Here is a 21,543-nt window from a genome sequence, read left to right as displayed (position 1 = left end):
ACTGCAGACACGCTGTCTCGCACTTCAGTAGCTCCACCTCCCCAACAAGTGGATGTGGTCGAAAAATTCTTACAGCTGCATATTTCAACCATTACTGAAACTCGTCTAACAAGTCTTGATTACGTTCGCAGCCATCAACAACAGGATGGATAATGTACTCTTTTAGCTCAATACTGCACTCAGGATTGGCCGTGTAAGGCAAGGCTTCCAAAATATACGAAAAAGTATTGGGAATATAGAGGTGATTTGTCCTTTATAGATTCTATTCTCTTCAAGGACCATGGACTTGTCATCCCTGCATCTCTCCAAAAGGTGACGTTAGAACTTCTCCTCGAGGGTCACCAGGGTATAAATAGAATGCGTCAACAGGCGCAAGAAGCTATTTGGTGGTTTGACATGTCTCAACAGATCCGTGACAAGGTACTCAGGTGTTGACAATCTGCATCTACACGAATCCCTCGTCAGGAGCAACTTATGGTTACAAAAACTCCTTTGATTCCATCTGAGGAGGCTGGCATAGATTTGTTCAAGCACATTGGTCATGATTATTTGTTGGTAGTTGACTGTTACTCAAGATATCCAGATGCAATTTACCTCAAGGATACCACTTCTGTTGACGTTATAAATGCTATCGAAAGAATCTTTGCTCGGTTAGGCATCCCGCAGCTAGTAAGAAGCGACAATGGACCTCAGTTCGCTTCAAATCTATTTTCCTCCTTTGCCGGTCAGTATGGTTTCGAACACAGAACGTCAAGCCCTAAATACCGGCAATTGAACGGTGAAGTTGAGCCAATGGTTCGCACCATCAAAGACATCTTCACCAAGTTTTGAGATTCATTTCTGGAATTGTTGGCCTATCGTAATACTCTGGGTGCCACTGGGTACAGCCCAGCGCAGTTGTTAGGTAGAAGATTGAGGATAAGGTTGCCAATGGCTAGGTGACAGTTGGGACTCAAATTGCCGTCATCTACCACTTTGCACTGCAAGGATCGGCAGGCACGCCAGCTTCAGAAGAAGCATTACGACAAAAGACATACAGTCAGTCGTCAGAGATATCTAGAAGCTGGGAAACGTGTTTGGGTCCGAGATGTAAAAACTCCTGCGGTGGTACTTACCCCCGCAGTCCGACCGCGCTCCTATGTGGTGGAGACTGACTAAGGTTTTAGTCCGCAACAGGATTCACCGGATGCCTTATGTCGGTGACATTTCTGTTCCACAGTCGACGGAGATTGTGTGGAATGACAACGGCCGCTCGACCTTGCCTACTCAAGCAGCATCGAGGGCATCATCGGGCACAAGCACTGAACATTCGAGTTCAAGCACGCTGGTGACTCCGACGAGTACACGTGGCAGCAACCCTGCTTCTACACCACCTTGAGGGTTACACGGTTCCTCAACTCTTCGTGAGACGCTAGAGTCGTCGCCAGAAAAAGTACTGGACGCGTTCCTTTCTTCTTCGTCACCCCCTGGGCGCACTACACGATCCGGTCGACGGCGCTTGTTCAGCCCTATAAATATAGACGCTGGCGGAAATAAAGGGTCTTTGGCTTCCGGTCTTGAGAGAGTTCATTGCTGCGGCTCCGTCCGCTAGCATGAATCAAGGCTAGGCCTAGCAGCCGGCTCAACTCTGCAACTGTGCCATCTCGGCAATCTCTGCAAATTCTGTGCTCGTGATGTCCTTGGACGGCGACGCTCCGAGGTCTGTGCCCAGCAGTTCATGGCAGCATTTCCGGGAGCCACGACCGTTCGCAGGCTCAACTAGCGAGGACGTGGATGAATGGCTTACCCACTACCCCAAGCAACACACATGACTGGCCCAATATTGACAACTGGCAAAATTGGCCCTACAAAGGACCAGCGTGAGACCATTCTTTCCAATGTTGGGCCGATTACCTGTGCAGCTTGGGACCAACGTGTTTGTCGCTACAATAAGTGGAGCTTCTCCGTCCGACTTGCCAACGTCGTCTTTTCCCTAATCGACACGTTCCTAATTTGGTATGACAACCCCGAGGATTCATTTACGACATGGGACCGCTTTGTAGAGGAGCTCAAGAAGTGCTTAGGCGACTCTGTCACCAAGAAGAAGCGGGCTGAACAAGCGCTTGAGCAAAGGGCTCAGCTTCCCGGAGAGACCTGTACGAAGTACATTGAAGAAACCATTAACTTACGCAAGGTCGTCTCTCCTGGCATGATAGAAGAAGACAAAGTTGGCCACCTACTTTAAGGATTTACCGAATACATTTATATTTTTCTTATCGGCAAAGCAGGTCTCGAGTCTGTGCATGACGTCGTCCAGCACTACCGCACGTTTGAGACATTGAAAATGCGTCGCATCAGACCGAAATTCGGACGTTCGGCCGGAGTGACGACAGTGGCAGCCGTAGACAGAACACCGTCATGTGATCTGGCTGCCACGATCCGCCAGATCGTTCGTGAAAAGTTGACCAGGTCACTGGAACTCACTCGGAATAGTTCAGTGCTCCCTCCTGAGTATCCCACGTGCCCTCCTCCGCCAGCCGCAGTTAACTCAGCGCACTTATAAGAGCACCGAGTGCTCCGAGGGCTGCGGCCGTGCAACATACCGCGATCGCATCGGCCCCGCTTTTACCAGCATACGCCGGCCACATACAACGAGAACTTTTGGCCCAATACTAGGCACGAAGACTTCTTGTCGGCTAAACCTGCTACTGGTCCCTCTCTTGTATGTTACCGCTGCGGTCAGCCCGGTCGCATCTCGCGATTTTGTCCCCGCCGCCAACCATCCCGTTACCGCTCCCCAGGCTATCCTGCGCGGCAGGATTACCAACCTCTTCCTTCTGGGTGCCCGTCCTACCCGCCTGATTTCGACAACCCATGGCCTGCACAAATGCGGAATCGTTCGCCGGCATCGGATAGAAGCGTGACTCCACCTCCAGCTTCCCGCACTCGTCGATGTCCATCACCCCCACGCCGCTCCTCCTCCCCTCCGCCGGAAAACTAGTCGGCGCGACCGATGGGGGTGAGGTCGGTGGGAGTCTGCTGCCAGAAGAGATACCCCTGCCTGTAGTTATGTTGCGGAACAAAGTGCATGTGCCAGTGTATGCTGTACGTGTGATGGCTTTAATGGATATCGGTGCTATTGTTTCTGTTATGAGCGCTGCGTTTAAGTGCCTCCTGGGACGCAAAGTTTTGTTTCGGTGGGACAAAAATGTCCAGTTTTGTGGTGTGAGTGGCGAACCGTTGCCTGCAATTGGAGTGTGTAGTTTTAAGGTTTCCTCGAGTGAAGTGTTCAGCACGGAAGTGGCGGTGCTCGCCCGATCGACGCACGACGTCATCCTTGAGCTCGACTTTTTGCAGATGTGTGGCGCCAACGTCGACTGTCACACCGGTGAGCTGGGCGTCGGTAAATGTTTTACCACTGGCCTTGTGGAAGGATCTTGCAGTGGAGAGAGTGTGCTCGTTTCTACCCGAGATACTGCCATTCCTCCTTCTTCGACCGTATACGTACAGGTTTCCTGTCCCGACACTACTGTTGACGTGTTTGACGCGACTGTGGAACCGAACCATCTGACCTGCAAGAAGAAGACCGTTTTGGTTCTTCGTGCCATGGTTTCCGTCACCAACGGTTGCACTGAACTGTGGGCAGAATCGACAGAATCTGTAGTTCTGCCTGAAGGCCAGAAGCTTGCGTCGTGCAGCCACGACTCACAAGTGTCCGTTACCTTGGTTACCGACACCTGGGACTCGGAAGCGCCAGAGTTTTGTGACAAGTCCAAGTTACTTAGCATGATCGACAACTCGCTCTCCACGCATGATCGTCGTGCTCTGTTGGCCATTCTTCTGCGACACTCCACCATGTTTGACTTTTCACAGCCCGGCGGCCCACCTTCCATCCCCTCGTCTCGGATCCCTCACAGGGTTGACACTAGCGCCCCATATCCTATCCGGCAAAAGCCCTACCAAGTGTGCCCGTCTGAACGTAAGCTGATCAATGAGCAAGTGAAAGATACGTCAACTAAAGGTGTTATACAACAGTCATCGAGTCCCTGGGCTGCTCCGTTAATTCTTGCTCGGAAGAAGGATGGATCATGGCGTTTTTTCGTGGATTACCGTCGTCTGAATGGCGTCACAAGAAAAGACGTATACCCCCTACCTCGAATCGACAATGCCATCGACTGCGTTTTTTCAGCCTCCTACTTTTATCGATCTTGGGTCGGGGTATTGGCAAAACCCTATGCATCCCTCGGACAAAGAAAACACAGCCTTTATTATGCCTGATGGCCTTTATGAATTTAATGTGATGCCATTCGGCCTTTGCAATGCGTCCGCCACTTTCGCGAGATTTATGGCCACTATACTCTGCGGTTTGAAATGGGAAATATCCATATGATACCTCGCCGATGTTGTCATTTTCGGAAAGACGTTCAGTGAGCACAACGACCGTTTAGCTCTCGTCCTGGACTGTTTGCGCCAAGCTGGCCTTGTGATTAACTCTAAAACGTGCCATTTCGGTGCGCGTCAAGCGTTAGTGCTTGCACACCTCGTTGATAAAGACGGCGTCAGACCTGATCCAGCCAAGAATGCAGCTGTCGAGTCGTTCAAGCCACCACAGTCTGTCAAAGAGCTGCGGATTTTCTTGGGCTTATGCTGTTACTTTCGCCGCTTTATTCATCGCTTTGTAGATTTAGCTTACCCCCTCACAGTTCTACATCAGAAGGATGTGGCTTTCGAGTGGACACCTGAGTGCGACTCCGCCTCCCGCCTACTAAAATTCCTTTTCACGTCCTACCCTGTACTTCGCCACTTCGATCCCTCCGCTCCCACAGAGATTCATACCGACGCCAGCGGTGTCGACCTCGGCGCTGTTCTCGTGCAGCGATGCGACAACAAAGAGCACCTTGTTGCGTTTGCGAGTCGCTCGCTCAGCAAGCTGGAGCGCAATTATACAGTCACCAAGCAAGAATGCTTGGCCGTCGTCTTCGCCACACAGCGTTTCCGTTCCTATCTGTACGGACGCCCGTTCACCATTGTCACCGGCCATGATGCCCTCTGCTGGGTCGTTAACCTTCGTGAGCAGTGCGGGAGCCTTGCACGGTGGGCTCTCCGGCTACAAGAGTTCGACAACAAAGTTGTCTACAAGAGTGGTCACCGTCACGCTGACGCGGACTGTCTTTCGAGGCTACCCCTTCTTGAGTCGGAGCCTAACATCGATACTTTCGACCACTGCGTCGCGTCAGTGTCACCTGCTTTTCCTGATGTCGCAACGTTCAAAGCGGAACAGCAGAGAGATTTAACCCTACTGTTTCTGCTTGCGGAGGCTGAAGACCCTTCCAATGCCAGCCACTTTTGTGGGCGAGATGGTCTTCTGTGGAAGAAAAGCTATTGTGCGTGTCACCGCTTCCTCGGGGTAGTTCCGAAGAGCCTGTACACCTCTGTCTTGCAGGCAATGCACGATGACCCTACATCTGGACATCTTGGTTCAGCACGGACGCTCCACCGTACCCAGGCACGCTTCTATTGGCCGAAAATGGGGGCCACGACCGAGCGGTACGTCGCCAGCTGCACTCAGTGTCAACAATACAAACGACCTACTAGCCTTGCATCTGGTCAGCTTCACCCTGTGAAACCGTCTGCAGCACCGTTTGAGCAAGTCTGCATAGATCTCCGGGGCCCGTTTCCGAAATCCTATCATGGGAACCGCTGGATAGTGGTTTGCGTCGATTACCTTACTCGGTATTGTGAAACGGCAGCCCTTGCCTCGTCTACAGCGTATGGTGTGTCCTCTTTTCTGCTATCAATCAATCAATCAATCAATCAATCAATCAATCAATCAATCAATCAATCAATCAATCAATCAATCAATCAATCAATCAATCAATCAATCAATCAATCAATCAATCAATAACCTTTATTTCTTTCCAGAAAGAGGAGCACGGGACTAAAAATTAGGAGAGCTTGACGAGGTCCCGACCCCTTACTAGTCAGGAAACAGCAAGATGACGGCCACTCATACATCAAAGTTACAAAACAGACAAGTATCAAAGAGCATTCAACAATACACACTAAAAGTGGCAAACACAAAAGAAACACAAACAAAAATGCCGGTGCAAATAATTAAAAGTATAAACAGAAGCTGTCGCGAACAAAATGGAATTCTTATTTTAGTCCTGAAAAAAAAAACAAGTTGGCAAAAGCGTTTGACGATATCGTTTTTGTTGCAGGTAGGATCAAACTCCGCTCGCTTTAGTAAATTTAGCAGTGAGGGCAACGTGTAAGATGAAGATTGTTCATCGTAGGATGTCCTAGGGGTGGGCACGGACCACATTTCTTTGTATCTGGCTTGAAGATCACTTGGGTTCACCTGCAGTCTTGCAAGACGAATTACATAATCCATATGAAATTGAACGAAAGCTTTATAGCGTACAATCAACCATAGTTATGCGCCATGGACCTCCAAAAGTTACCATCAGTGACCGTGGTCAGTAGTTCACCGCTGACGTCGTGGAGCAGCTTCTCCGTTCCTGCGCATCGCATTTTCGCCATTCCTCGCCTTACCATCCCCAGACGAACGGGCTAACTGAGCGCACGAACCACCCGACCACTAATATGCTGTGAATGTATGTTGATTTAAGGTACAAGAACTGGGACAGCGTCCTGCCGTTCAGCACGAACGCGTTCAATACCGCGCGAAATGAGACTACTAGCTTCAGCCCCTTCTTTTTACTCTATGCTCGCCCCCAACGCTACACCCTGGGCCCCATACGACCATTTTCTGACGAGCTTCATGAAGATCCCTCCATCGCTGAGACACTCTGTCTTGCCGAAGAAGCCCGGCTCCTTGCTTGCCTTCGTGTTCTCGCCTCCCAAGATCGGTCCAAAGCGTGCTACGATGCCCACCGCCGTCACGTCACATACAGCCATGGTGATTTGGTTTTGTTGTCGCGGCCTATCAGAAAGCGAGGATTGTCCCAGAAGCTGCTGTGCCACTACGATGGACCCTATGCCATTATTGAGCAAATTAGCGAGCTCAATTACCGCATAGCTCGTCTCACGGCAAGCGGCCATCGTTCAGCGCGAGCTGAAGTCACTCACGTTGCCCGGCTGAAGCCCTACTATTCGCGTGGCGCTTTTTAACTCGCCCAGCGGGATTCGGCTGCGTAGGGGGAAGTGTGACGCCCATGAAAAGGCGATACGGATTCTGCGCGGTCGGCGTCGCTGACTAAGCCGAAGATGAGGAGAAGGAGGTTCGTGGCGTCTCGTGCTCGGCAAGCGGACCCAGCTGTTTTCAATTCTCCGTCCTGTTCTTAATGTACCCCTGGACGTAACAATATAACGGAACTGTTTCGCGGACACTTCTGAGGAGCTGTCAAAACCCGTGACCAAAGCTGCTGCTGACAGTTGTGGCACATCATCTCATACAGTTGAAGGATCCAGCTCCGCCTAAAACGAAGTTCGCACGTCCATCGCCCATCGATTTGTCGCTAAAAGCTGAGAGCCTGCAGTGTGTGCTCACGTTTGAGGCCTGTGTGTGGGAACGGCTTCGGATATGTGCGACCACAATGTTTTCTCGTCAGTTCGCCACAGGCACATGACGGTTGTCCAGCTCTCATAACCGCTCTCTGACCCAGGACTGGCTCTGGGCGGACCAGCGCATTGAAGTCGTAGGCAGAGCCTTCGCATGTGGGCCAGCGGTGTAATGCCTGGTCGTAGCTGCAATCAATTTGCGTCACCTGGCTCACATCCGCATGTGCAGGCAGCAGCCACTACATTAAGCAGGCCGTCCATTCTCTGCTCCAGCTGCCGGGGCCTGCCAAAGGCATTCGCTAGAGGGCAAGATACAGAGATAAAAATAACACTCCCCTGCACGCACCCTATAAGGACAGCGGACTTAAATCAGTTATAGCATAAAAAATGAGGCTCGAAGACAGTTGGTGCTTTGGACACCCTAAGGTGGCAAGAAATCAATAGCGAAACCTACTATAGTGACCCACAGCCGCGGAAGCGGGCCGGCTTAGTCTTCCCTGATCACTCCTGGGTTAGAGATGAGATATGAGGGATGGAAAAGTCGGTTGTAAGGTTATGGGTTATATGAGTTAGGACAGGAGTGAGGACTGCGAGTTTTTGCCATGGTCCTTCAGTTGTCTTAATTCCTTTTCAGTAGGGGTTTGCGATATTCGAAATTTTCGAATATATTTCGAATATTATATTTTTAGTATTCGAATTCGATTCGAAATCCAAGTATTCGTGTTTATTTATTTATTTACAAAATACTGCGGACACTGAGTCCAAGCAGGGTGGGCGAACAAAGTCAATCAAGAGACAAAAAAAAAAAAACGAAACATTTCGAAAAAGAACAACACAATATAGAAAAAATAATTGGTTAAAACTCTTGGGATAATGGTTTAACTAGCTCATTCCAATCTGTTATTGTGCGTGGAAAAAACGAAAACTTGTAAGTGTCTGTTCTAGCGAATATAGGGGTTAGAGAACTGGGAATATTCGAATATTCGACCCGACGCGAATATTCGTATCTAGCTGAATATTCATTGTGAGCACCGGCGTGCATTTCGGTCCGCAAGCCCTATCGACAGATATATAACAACATGGCGGCGCCTACACGGAAGGAAAATTCTTTCTTCCTCCAAGGGCCATGCCGTAGCTGACTGCGCTGGTGAGCTTTTTTTGTGGCTATACCTGCGAAGCTATACCTGCGAAGTACAGTCTTTGTCAAAAGTTTAGAGCCCAGGGGGTTCACTTCCAAGCTTTATATTGGGACTCCAGGAGCAATCATGGAAGTCCTATCCAATTGCAGGAGGCAGTACCAAAAATCTTCTCATGTCCAGGAAATTTGGAGCGCTAGAGATCCATTAAGAACGACACAGTGTGGCTCAAAAGTAAACCCCCTGGGCTCCAAACTTTTGACAAAGGCTGTACCTCGCAGTACGTGCCAGGTCAGTGCCAAGTGGGAGGGAATTTTCTGTAGCTGGAGGAGTCGTTTTAGTTAGAAGGGAACTACTTCTGTCTGACCATGTGGTACAACTGGTTTTCCTTCACGACAACCTTTTACGTCATCCCAGCAACGCGCTTTTGTGCTGATGGCAAGCTAGCCTTAATCAATGCTGTGTACTAGCCATCTTCTCTGATATTTCCACTCTTCTAAGAATAATGTTCGAGACTTTGATACTTTTTGTGCAGCCACACACACCTTTTGTGTTCATTTCATCATCGATAGTTGAACTGTGATGTTCTTGGATGCCCAAGTGAATGTTTTGTACTGATTAAATGCGTCTGTCCTTGATTATTCGATATTCGATTCGATATTCGGAACTAAGTATTCGTATTCGATTCGTATTCGAAAAATTTGATATTCGCACACCCCTACTTTTCAGACCTGCCTGGCCAGGGCAGGGAGAGAACCAAGGTTCTTCCAGTGGTGCAACTGCTATTCACGGGATGCCTGGCCACCCCCCAAATGTAACGGGCTCCAACGTCGGAGACAGGAGAACTTACTACGGGCGTAGCGACCTGGGGTCCCTCCTCGACGCCTGGTTCTGCAGCACGTGCCAACCGCAGTCTAGGTCATCGGTTCTTCCGATTCGCAGAGGGGTTTTTTGCCCCTAGTTGATGCTAGCCGTCAAGTGCTTTTCGCGGTATTTCAACACTGAACGTATGCTTGATTTGATCCACCCTCAGGAATATTTGATGGTTGCCTTACCGGCCCACCGACTCTAGGGTATTGACCAAACCTACACACGGTGGCCCATTCGTGCTTCCATCAACCAACCATCGTCATCATCATCAGCCTGACTACGCCCACTACAGGGCAAAGGCCAAAGGCCTCTCTCATGCCTCTACAATTAACATTGTTCTTTGCAAGCTGCAGCCACGGTATCTCCGCAAATTTCTTGATCTGATCGCAAATTTCTTTACCTAACTTTCTTGAGGCCCTCCTACGCTTGCCTTTTGCTTGGAATCCACTCCATTACCCTAAGAAACAGCGGTTATCTTGCCTTCGCATTACAATCTTGCTCAATCCGACCAGGATGCATTTAATTTCAACCAGGATGTCATTAATCCGCGTCTGTTCCCTCACCCACTCTGCCCGCTCCGGTCTCTTAAAATTACACCGACCATTTTCTTTCCATAGCTCGCTGCGCTCTCCTTAACTTAAGCTGGACCCTTTTCGTTACCTTCCATGTTTCTGCCCCGTAGGTGAGTACCGGCAAAATACAGCTGTTATACTCTTTTCTCTGGAGGGATATTGGTAAACTGCCATTCATGATCTGAGATGGCCTGCCATATGCGCTCCACCCCATTCTTATTCTTCTAGTTATTTCCTTCTCATAATCCGGATCAGCAGCAACTACCTGCCCTTAGTACACATATTCCCTTACCCCTTCCAGCACCTCGCTATTAATTGTGAACTGCTGTTCCCTAGCGAGGCTATTGAACATTACTTTGGTCTTCTGCACGTTACTTTTAGGATCTACCGCTCTGCTTTGACTGTCTAACTCATTGACCTTGCTTTGCAGCTCGTCTCCTGGCTGACTTAGCAAGGCAATGGCGTATAAAATTACTGAGGTATTCTCCATTAACCTTTATCCCCAATTGTTCCACATCCAAGCCTCGGAACAGCTCCTTTAAACAGGCAGTAAATAGCATCGGCGAGATCGTGTCTCCCTGCCTGACAACCTTCCATATTGGAGTTTTATTGCTGACTTTATAAAGTACTATGCATGGGATATACTGGTATCCTTCATCGCCCATGCGCCGGAGTCACGAGACGAGCGCGCGCGCCGCCGGGAATGTGGAGAGAACGCACTTCGGCTACTGTCTCCGTTCCCAACAATGACATGACGTCACGGCCCCCCATCGGCGTCTTAAGGGCCAACCCGGTGGACACATCCTAGGCGTACGGGCGGAGCCCCTACGCGCACGGGCGTACGCTAGAGCCTGTCTGCGCATGCGCGGGGCGCGAAGCGTGAGCAAGCGCAAGCGGGGCGCAGATATCGAGGTGCATGCTACTTTTCGACGACCGCCACGGCGCGTGCTTGGCGCAAAGGCACATCGCGTGTACACCTCGGAAGTGTCCATCGATGTGAAGTTTTAAGGAAGGGGTGAATGCGCAATAAGTTGACCCTAGGGAGCAATGCCGCAGGGGTTAAAAAGAGGAGCTCGCGGCGGGAACTGTCTCTCTTGCCACTGACCTCCTGCGAGCTGCCCCGACGGACCCCTGCCTGCCCGCCGACTTCCGGACTACCCGACGCCCTTCGACGGCGACTTGGTGAGCTGCTGAACCTCTATTTTCTCGGTTAGAACATTCTTCCGCACTGTGCTTTACCTCACGTTAGGACAATAAACTATTTCCGAGCGCGCTCTACCATTGCCTATTTCGTCCGAACTTGCCATGGCTGCGACTCTGCGCCACGGGTTGGGGAAACGTGTCGAATACGAGTAAACGCCTGCGTGTAGCGGACACGGAACCTCGCCTTCCCGGCCAGCTGGACGCGGAGTGACCCCATATCTTGGCGCCCGAACGTGGGTCGAACTATAGCAATTGAGCAGTCTACTTTATTGGAGCAAACGGCTGTCGTCGCCCTAACAAGGGATGGCAGCTGATAGGCCTGAATTCCAGTCTTTGTTGATGCTGTCAGAGCTAGCGGCACAGCACCCGGGCTCCCTACTTGACTTGCCTTTGGAAGGTGTAAATCTTGAGTGTTCCACTCGGAATAGCCGAGTTCCATCTCCTGACGTGTTGGCAGGACTTAAAGGGAGACTGAAGCACTTTTTTTGAAAATCAGGCTAGCAGCGGCGTCCTATAGATTTTCATGCTGTATACTGGAATATCGCATCCAAATAAGGCAAAAACAAGCGCGAATTGCCTTTTTCAGCCGAAATATGCGGCCTGTGCCGCGGGGCACGCCGCGCGGCGCGCCGCCGCCCGTGATTGGTCAAGAGAGGTCGCGACGTCACTTTGAGGACTGGAGAAGCTGCCGATGCGGATCCGGCGCTGCGTTGAGTGCAGATCGCAGCTTTCCGTGTCATTGTAAAAGCGAATACGGCGGCTATTTTTTTTTACTGACCTCCGAAGAAAAGGATAGTACAGTTTGCTCATTCCACGTATCGCCTGAAACCAAAAAAGACACAAGCAAAAAATTCTACGCCTAGCCCAAGCATACGCCAGCGTCAAAGACGCGATGCAGACCATGCGTAAAAGGTGCCAGCACAACCTCGGCTCGTATTCTCGGAAAGGAAGGGGTGCGAACAATACTCAAGTCAATTACCACCACCGGACGCCTCCTGGCTCGCCCGGAAGAGCGTCATCCTAAAGAAAAGGCCCAAAGCACTGTGTACAAAAAATCCTGTTCTCAGTACCCGGCGTTGCAGGTTGGGGCAAGAAAGTATTTCAAGGAAACGATGAAGGAGCTTATGTGGTCACATGCACTGCGAGGCATGTGACCACAGGATAGTGACGCAATCATTGTGTGCTGGAAACCAAGCCAAATACGTGCACAAGGCTGCTGTTTCACTCGTTGCGCGTTCAGCAGATGCTAGAAAATATTGATCGCTGCCTCGGAAACGTACGCCTTTCCTAGATTTGCAGTTTAGGTTCAGTGAAGTAGTTGCCAACTACATGTGTGTTTAAAAGCCAAGCTGGCTGCAACTCGCCCGCTGCCACAACTTGATGAAGAAACCGAGTAAGGTTGCGGTGTTTTTTTGCAAAAACTCGGTTGGCATTCATTTCTCTAATAAATTTGCATCCGAAATCAACATCGAACGCTTTCATTTTAATCGCTTAGCTACGATTAAACGAGATGTCCATAGGAAGAGCTTCGATGCTTGCTTGCTTTGCTTTATTGTACTTTGCTCTGCTTGCTTGCTTGGACACGTCGAACCGAGTATAAAATCACTAACCGAGCCTTGTTGAGCACGTCTCAGGTGGTCTGGCCATCACCTAAGCTGAGGAGAGCGACACATGCTTAAGCCTCTATAAGGTTTTTTCAGGGACTAAGTGAGCATGTTTCTACTTTTAAAAGAGGCACTTCTTCGGAATGGTGACACGCCTCTCATGCGCGAGAAAATCGAAGGAACTGTGTCATGGTTCAGTCGCGCCCTTTCTACAGAAATCTCCAGAGGTCACATTTGGGACAAGCTCTGCATGTAGCCGCTCTTACGAAAGTGCTTCGAGCAGAGTAGGCTTGCTTTGGCCAGCTTGAATTCTTCGTCGCAGCAGCGAGCGCTTGCGCTGCGAGCTTATGATCTTGCGAAAAACAGTGAAAGACGACACAGTCTCGGCCGTATTTGTTCATGGACACGAACACAGAGTAGTACCTCGTGTTGAATCTGGTTCTCAAGGTCGGCTGACACACTTTGTACGTCACAACGCACGCAGCACGAAAAACAACGCGCGCTGAAAGCTCGCTCGGGTGCGCCGAAGTATCCCCAGCTCCTCAACGTGACGTCACGTTGGCCGACATGGACGAGGTTTCCCTCTCCGCTGTTCTCCTCTCCTACGCTCGCGAGGGGCGCGGGAGATTTGAACATCGCGTTTTTAATTGGTTATTGCGCCACTATTTCAGCAAAAATCGAAAAAATAATTTCGCAGACGTGATCAGCAATGACACTACTTCAAAACCCTAAAAAATTAGCTGATTCGAAAACCGCCTCAGTATCCCTTTAAGCCTTGTACGCGGGGGCTCCACATCGGGCACCTCGCCGCTCCGCGGTATGAACAATGAGGCACCTAGGCCTCATCATTATACGCCATCAGCGGCTGCGCCCAACTCCGGGGCCGTTAGTCCGCAGTGATTCGAGGTGCTCCGATGCAGGTAATGCAGAGACTAGCGGGTATTTTGCAAAACAATTTGCAAGCGCCGGCCCAGGAACCACGTGTTAAGATAGACTTGCCTACCTGCATGGAGTATCATGACAGAACGGGGGCTGCTGCATTATCAGCAAGCGTCAAGAATCGCAGACGCCGAACTGATCGCGCGTGTTGTGCCTGTTTCTTTGACGGAGCAAGCAGCTAGCCGACTAGCCGTTTACCGACTAGCCGGAAACCGAGCGAGGACAATGGAGGAGTTTAGCAGAAGCTTCCGCGACGAATTCCTTCCCGCAAACTACGAGTGGCGTTTGAGGATAGAGCTTGAGCTCCGCACCCAGGACCCCGACGAGTCTGTTTGAATACGTCCGAGCTTTGGACGAACTGTATCATCTCGCTGACTGTCGCGCCACAAACACGGAGAAAGTTGAGCGTGTCACATGACAAGCGCACCCGACTTTTGCGGCCTACCTGAGAGGAGGCAGGTTTAAAGATTTGGATGAGCTAGCTGCTGAGGCGAAGTGCTTTCTGGAAGACATTCTCTCTGCGCGAAAATATCGGCCACCGCTACCCACATCGCAGTCACTTGAGCCGCGCTGCTTGTGGAGTGTCAGCTCAGCGCGCAGTCCATCTAGACCTGAAGTGTCAGCAGATTTTGCTGACCAGTATGTCCCAAGGGCTTGAGAATTGTCTGAGTAGCAGGCCAGGGCCATGTTACCACCGGCCGACCTCTCCACCTTTTCCTCATTAAAATTCCTTTCTCTCTCTCTAACCGCGCTTTGGACCCGTTCAGCCACGCGTTGCGAACAGAACACGTTAACGCAGAGCGGAACACACGTAGTCCAGCTGGCGAGGCCAACACGCGGCCGCACGAGCGGCCCCCGCCGTCCGCACTGCCAGATTGAGACGACCAACCGCAACGTGGCGACTAGCGCCCAGCCTGTCGGAGCCCGGACAACCGCTGCTACCGACCAGCCGGGGCACTTCGCCCGCGACAGTGGCCGCCTTCACCCCCGTGAGCAAACACGGTCGGGAAACGGCCACAGCCGCCGGTGATCGACCTTCGACTCTGCGCGGCGTACTCAGAGAACCTCTGTTTACTAGCGCTTTTGGCATGTCACGTAGGAAGTTCTGTTCACTTGCCAGTGTCGTTCATTGAGCTAGCGATAGCTCAAAAGAAATTCACCGCGTGACTCGATACAGGTGCAAGCGCTTCTTTGTTTGGGAAAAAAAGGTATCAGTCCTAAGTACCTATGGCTGGCAACTATTTGAATGTTCGAGCCTTGAAGAGAATAAGTGAATGTGCTAATATGTTTTTTTTGTTACACCTAGCAGTACTGTTTTCTTGATGTTAAGACCCATGCTACAATTCACACACCATCGATCAATAGCTGCCAAAGAATCTTGGAGAACACCATGATTTGAGGATTCCCTTGTCTCTTTGAACAATATATGCAATCAACAGCAAATAATCTAATGGATACAGAATTTGCAGCCACATCAGGCAAATCATTGATATATAGGAGAAACAATAACGGACCCAATACACTTGACGATAATTGGAGGACGATAATTGGATAAATTTGATCGATCGCCAGATTGATGAATGGGTACTACCCGTACGACTTTCCAGTCAGAAAGTAAATCACTTGAACGTAAGGAAGCTACGCACATGTTGGCTAAGTATTCCGCTATCTGTGAAGCATAGCGTCTCAAGAATGTGGAATACCGTCAGCCGCAGCCTTTGTTGATATGCAGTGTACGTAGCAATGATAACACACCTTCTGCTGAGATAAAAGGAATATGAGAAGGAGTTATGCAGTCTTTTGGCTTCCTAAGGCCGGGGTTCGCAGTGAAAACGCTTTGAAAGTAATGATTAAAAGATTCCGCGATTTCCTGGTCGTAAAGGGATCGAAAAAGGGGAAAAAAAGGCCTACAGGTAGGCAACAAAATTTCTGCCGAACAACTCAAATAATAGACGATTAACAAACACTTGACATTAAAATACAAAACAACACGCGACAAGGGCAACACTCCAGAATCGAACCAAATACCCTAACTTGACCGGCTGGGGTTGATTGCAGATAAAAATGTTTCGGCTGACGATAAGGAGACCAGTTCGCGAGGTAATGCATTCCAATCAGCTATCGTTCTTGGAAAGAACGACAGCTTGTATGCAGTGGTTCTGCATTTGGGAACTAGAATTGTGTCATCGTGTTTGTGCCGAGTTTGTCATGTTCTGTTATACTGCATAAAACTATTCTGTGAAAGTCTATTCTGGTGTGATTATTGACGATGTCGAATAACATTTTCAAGCGATGCATTTTGAGACGTGATTCCAAGGTGGGCAAACCGGAACGGCTAAGAAGATCAGATATCGATGCGTGTCTTCCGTCGGCGTTGAAAATGAAGCGTAGCGCTCTTCTTTGGAGACGCTCTAAACTTTTGGTATCCGTTGTCGTATGCGGGTCCCATACTACGTCAGCATATTCTAGTAGTGGACGCACTAGGGAAGTATACGCCACAAGCTTTGTTTTAGTGGAAGCCTGTTTTAGCCGGTATCTTATTAGCCATAATCTTTTAGATGCCACTGAGGTTATATTATTAATGCGCGCGCTCCAACTTAGATTCGAACTGATCTTACGCGAAGGTACTTAAATTCATCTACCCGTTCGAGAGGGACGCTGTTAATATTGTGAGAGTTCAGCAATGGAACTTTTTTCCTGGTTATGGTCATTTGTTTGCACTTACTAACATTTAACGACATTTTCCAGTTATTGCACCAATTATTAACAGCACCTAAAAAGTTATCTATAAATAATTGATCGTTTTAGGAGAAAATTGTGTGGTAAATTCCGCAGTCGTCTGCAAAAAAACGAGCCTGCACAGCAGAATCGAACTTGGGGTCATTTAAATATATGAGAAAAAGAAGTGGCCCGAGGAGAGCCCTGCGGCACTCCTGAAAACACTGGAGTGATCGACTAACTTGAACCAGAGATGTACACGTACTGCTGCCGGTGGGATAAGTATGAATCAAGCCATTGTAGAATTTGTTTATTTTGTAAGATGTGCTTAAGCTTAAGTAAAAGTCTACGCTGGAGTACTGGTCGAACGCTTTTTCAAAATCCAGAAAAATGGCATCAGTTTGTCATGCTGTATCAAGAGTTGAGAAGAAATCGTTGGTAGTGTGTAATAACTGTGTCGTAGTCGATACACCACGGCGAAAACCATGTTGAGACTCAGATAAAAAGTTGTTTTCCTCCAAGAACGTTGTGATGTGTTTAGAAATGAAGTGTTCCATTACTTCACCTGTAGTGCACAGCAAGCTTATTGGTCTGTTATTTGTGACGCGGAGCATGTATTACCAGATTTATGGACTGGGACAGCTTTAGCCAGTTTCCAATCACTGGGGACCTCACCTTTACGCAGACTAGCATTGAAAATAATAAAAAGGTATTTTGCGCACCATTCCGCGTACCTGTAAAGAAACGTATTGGGAATATCATCTGGCCCAGGCCATTTCTTTATATTTAGGTGAAGAAGAGCGGATAAAATTTCTGATTCACTTATATTAAGGTCGGGAACATGAAGATTGCTTGATCTAAAATCAGTTGTCCGGTCATCACACACCAGAAACACGGAAGAGAAATAGTCATTAAATGTTGTCGCAATTTTTTGGTTATCACTAACGTCCACATCATTTATTGTCAGTTTGTTTACAGCGTCTTTTTTTCTGTTATATGAGCCCAGAATTTTCGCGCGTCATTAACGAGAAAGTTTTGTAGTTTAACATGAAAGTATTGAAATTTTGATACCTTTATTTTGTTTCTTAAGTCTCTGTGAAGTGATGCCAGAGTACTGTGTCCGACTTTCGGCGTATTGTGGGAAAGGCTTTTTATACAGCGCTTTAAATGAAGTATTTCACGTGTCATCCAAGGATTCTGGCTGTGGATTTTTTATTCCTAATTGGGAAGTACCGATGCATACACCTGTGCACTGTATTTTTAAAGCACAACCACAAGTCATTCGGACTCATGTCGCTGTCAATGTGCGTAGGAGAAAATTTGTCGTAGTCTTGTTCAAGAAGATCTAAAATACTTTCGTCCTCAGCGTTATTGAAGTCATAAAATTGTGTCGGTGTTCTGCGTGTAATTGGACGCGCCATTTTGGTTCTGAAGAGCGTGGTCGCATATGCCAGGCATAATATCCACCGTAAACCCCAGCGGTTCAATAACACCAGATACAAACACAAGGTCTAAAAGAGAACTCGTGGTCGCAGTCACCCGCGATGGTTCAACCACGACCTGCTTCAAATTAAATGAAAAAGCGATATCAAGTAGCAAATCAGAATGCCGGAATGCAGACGAGAGTTTATCTTTGGCAAGTTAAAATCACCGCAGAAAATGATAAGTGCGTGTCGCTTTTTGTGTTCATGCAGGAAATCATACAGTGTCTCAAGTGCACTCAAATCTGAATTTGGTGGCCTGTAAACGGCGCCAACGAGAATGCTGTGTTTGGAAGTATGAAGCACAATCCAGACCATTTCTGCACTACTGTCATGTGGTAGAAGCGTATAATCTGTTCCTTTCTTTATCACAATGGCTACGCCTCCCCCTCTGGAGCTGCGGTCGTGGCGGACAATTTCATGCGAATCAGGTACCACGTTTTTATCAGGAATGTTAACATGCAGCCAGGTTTCAGTGAGCACTGCAACGTCCGGCTCATACACGAAAAGAACACTTTCTAGTTCCCCAGTTTTATTCAGAATACTGCGAGCATTAATATTCAGAACACGAAATTCCTGTTTAACTGTGGCAGTGCGGCTTGGTTTTCGATTTACACGACCATCTTTCCTTCTGATGTATTCAGGCTGTCATCTTAAACCAAGTGGAACTAATTTATCTTGCGCTTCATCCCACCGGAACAGCTTACCATTTATTTTAATTTTATCGAACGACAACATGACTTTGTCTCCCTTGGTTCTGTTTTCAGCAGTAGCAGTCCAGAGTTTTTTTCGGATTGACTGTACCCGCTGGGAGAAGTCCTCCGGTATACTATACTCTGTGCCCTTCAGCTTCTTGCAATTCATGAGAAGGTTAGCCTTGTTTCTGCCGTCAACAAGCTTAAAAATGACAGGTCGACACTTGTCTTCAGCCGGACGACCGATTCTATGAATACGCTCAATAGCCACATTTGCAACCTTCAGTGTGTCGGCCTGAATGATTTCGCAAACGATCTTCTCAGGGCTCTGATGGTTTCCTTCTATCTCTTCTTTTATGCCATACACAATCAGTTTGTTTCTTCTACTCCTATTCTCCAAATCATCTACCTTCAAAGAAAGTTTCTCGACATTTGACTGAAGTTCATCTACTTTACATGTGTAATCAGTCACCATGGCCGAAATCTCATCCGTCTTCTGATCAACTGAAGACAGCTTATTACACGTATCGGTCAGCTTGCTGTTAGTGTCTTTCAAAGTTTGTTTTAGTTCCCGAACGTCCTCAATTAGAATTGAAAGCATCTCCTCAGTAGACGGTCCCGAATTCATTTCTACATCACCGCAAGAAGGCAGCAGGTTCACAAAGCAATGGTAAATCATCTTAAGCACATCACTCAAGTACCGTGGGCACGGCAGAAGCAAAAGGCAGACATTGTTACTGCGATAGGCGTACGCAAGACGATCATCTCTCACCTGGACGAAAAACAGGAAAGGATTCGTGAGTGGTTATTGCAGTCATTATCTGTATTAATTATCTTGTCACAGTATACACCCTACAATAGTGGATTGTATTAGAAATTAAATCTCTGGGCGAACACAGCACATTTTAATAAACGGAACTAAATCAACACATGCCACTGTGACCTGTGGTGTGCCCCAAGGGTCTGTTTTGGGGCCTTTGTTATTTCTACTCTTTATAAATGCGAATAAGGCTATGAGGGACGCCGTAGTTTCCGGAACCCTTCACTACGGCGTCCCTCATAGCCTTAGTCGCTTTGGGACGTTAAACCCCAATAAACCAAACCAAACCAAATGACATTGTCCAAAATCTAGAATGCAAAGTGAGGTTATATCATCAGCATATAACCTCACTTTGCATTCTAGATTTTGGACAATGTCATTTGGTTTGGTTTGGTTTATTGGGGTTTAACGTCCCAAAGCGACTAAGGCTATGAGGGACGCCGTAGTGAAGGGCTCCGGAAATTTCGACCACCTGGGGTTCTTTAACGTGCGATGTCAGTGCACGTTAAAGAACCCCAGGTGGTCGAAATTTCCGGAGCCCTTCACTACGGCGTCCCTCATAGCCTTAGTCGCTTTGGGACGTTAAACCCCAATAAACCAAACCAAACCAAATGACATTGTCCAAAATCTAGAATGCAAAGTGAGGTTATATGCTGATGATTGTGCCATGTACAGGAATGTAGAAAATAATCGTGATGTAAGCAGTTTGCAGAATTATATGTGAACAAAATTGATGCTTGGTGCACTACATGGGGCATGCCTTTGCACGGTTCTAAATGTCAACTTATGTCGTGTCTTTCACCCGCAAACGCCTTCCTGTGAGATCAGCCAATAAATTGGACGGACTACTTCTTAAAAAGGTCCAACATTACAAATATCTCGGGGTCTATTTTTCAAAAAAATTAACATTGAACAGACATGAATATTTAACCCTAAAGTCGTCTAATGTGCTAAACCTCGTTAGACGTAATTTTTATCAAGCCCGCCAGAAAGTAAAACAACTGCTTTACACAATAAATGTTCATCTAGTACTCGAACACGCTTGCGCGATATGGGACCCTTGGAGCTCTAATCTTATAGAAAAGCTTGAGCACGTCCAGAACCGCGCTCCAAGATTTGTTTCGGGTAATTATAACTTCCGTCGCAGTATTACATTAGTTGAAGCAAATCATGGTTGGGAAACATTAGCACACCACCGATTAACTGCAAAATTAGAACTTTTTCAGAATTTACTTTGATCTCACAGGAATAAATAAGAACTTGTATATTTTCCCTCCCCACTTCATCTCTAAACGATGTGATCACGAGCTGAAAGTTCTTGAAATACGCTTTCGTACTGATGTCTACTGTAATTCACTTTTCCCGCATGCTTCCGCACACTGGAGTGGGCTTCCCAAGAACATTGGTGAATGTAAAACGTCTTCAGAGTTTCTGTCTTTATTGTCACGCAGTCTGCCGCAGATTAATATCATCATGTTTACTTCTTATCTTTTGGCTGGCGTTGCGCTTCATGCCATAGTGTACCCTTTCCATTTCTGTGCTGTGAATTTTGTACCGCGGTGCCCTGAAGAACGTTTGTCGTCGACATGACTTATCGTTGTTACGTATTTTGTTACTTTCTTGCTTTTATCATCTGTGCTAAGCTGTTTTAAATTTTTGTCACTTGTTCATTTTCCTCCAATTTTTCCCCCCTGCAATAACACCCTTGAGGTGCTGTGGGTACTTGTATAAATAAATAATGGTCTTCCTGCAAGGCAAGTGAATCGTAAGTTTTTTCACTTCTCTATACACTACACAGCCATCAGCGAAAAGACGCATGCAGGGAGTAGCAATTTGTGGTGTACCAATAATAAACACAAAAAAAGCAATGGTCCCAACACTGACCCTTGTGAAACGCCTGACATGACGGAAGTTACATTTGAATAGGGGACACTCAAAATTCCGCAAGTGCGCTTTCCCACATAACTATGTTGCCATAAGGAAGATGGGCGACTTCGCTATA

Source organism: Amblyomma mixtum, chromosome 10, assembly GCF_055824585.1.
Source record: "Amblyomma mixtum isolate Tamu chromosome 10, ASM5582458v1, whole genome shotgun sequence".
NCBI lineage: Eukaryota > Metazoa > Arthropoda > Arachnida > Ixodida > Ixodidae > Amblyomma > Amblyomma mixtum.
Note: the sequence above shows the minus strand (reverse complement) of the source record.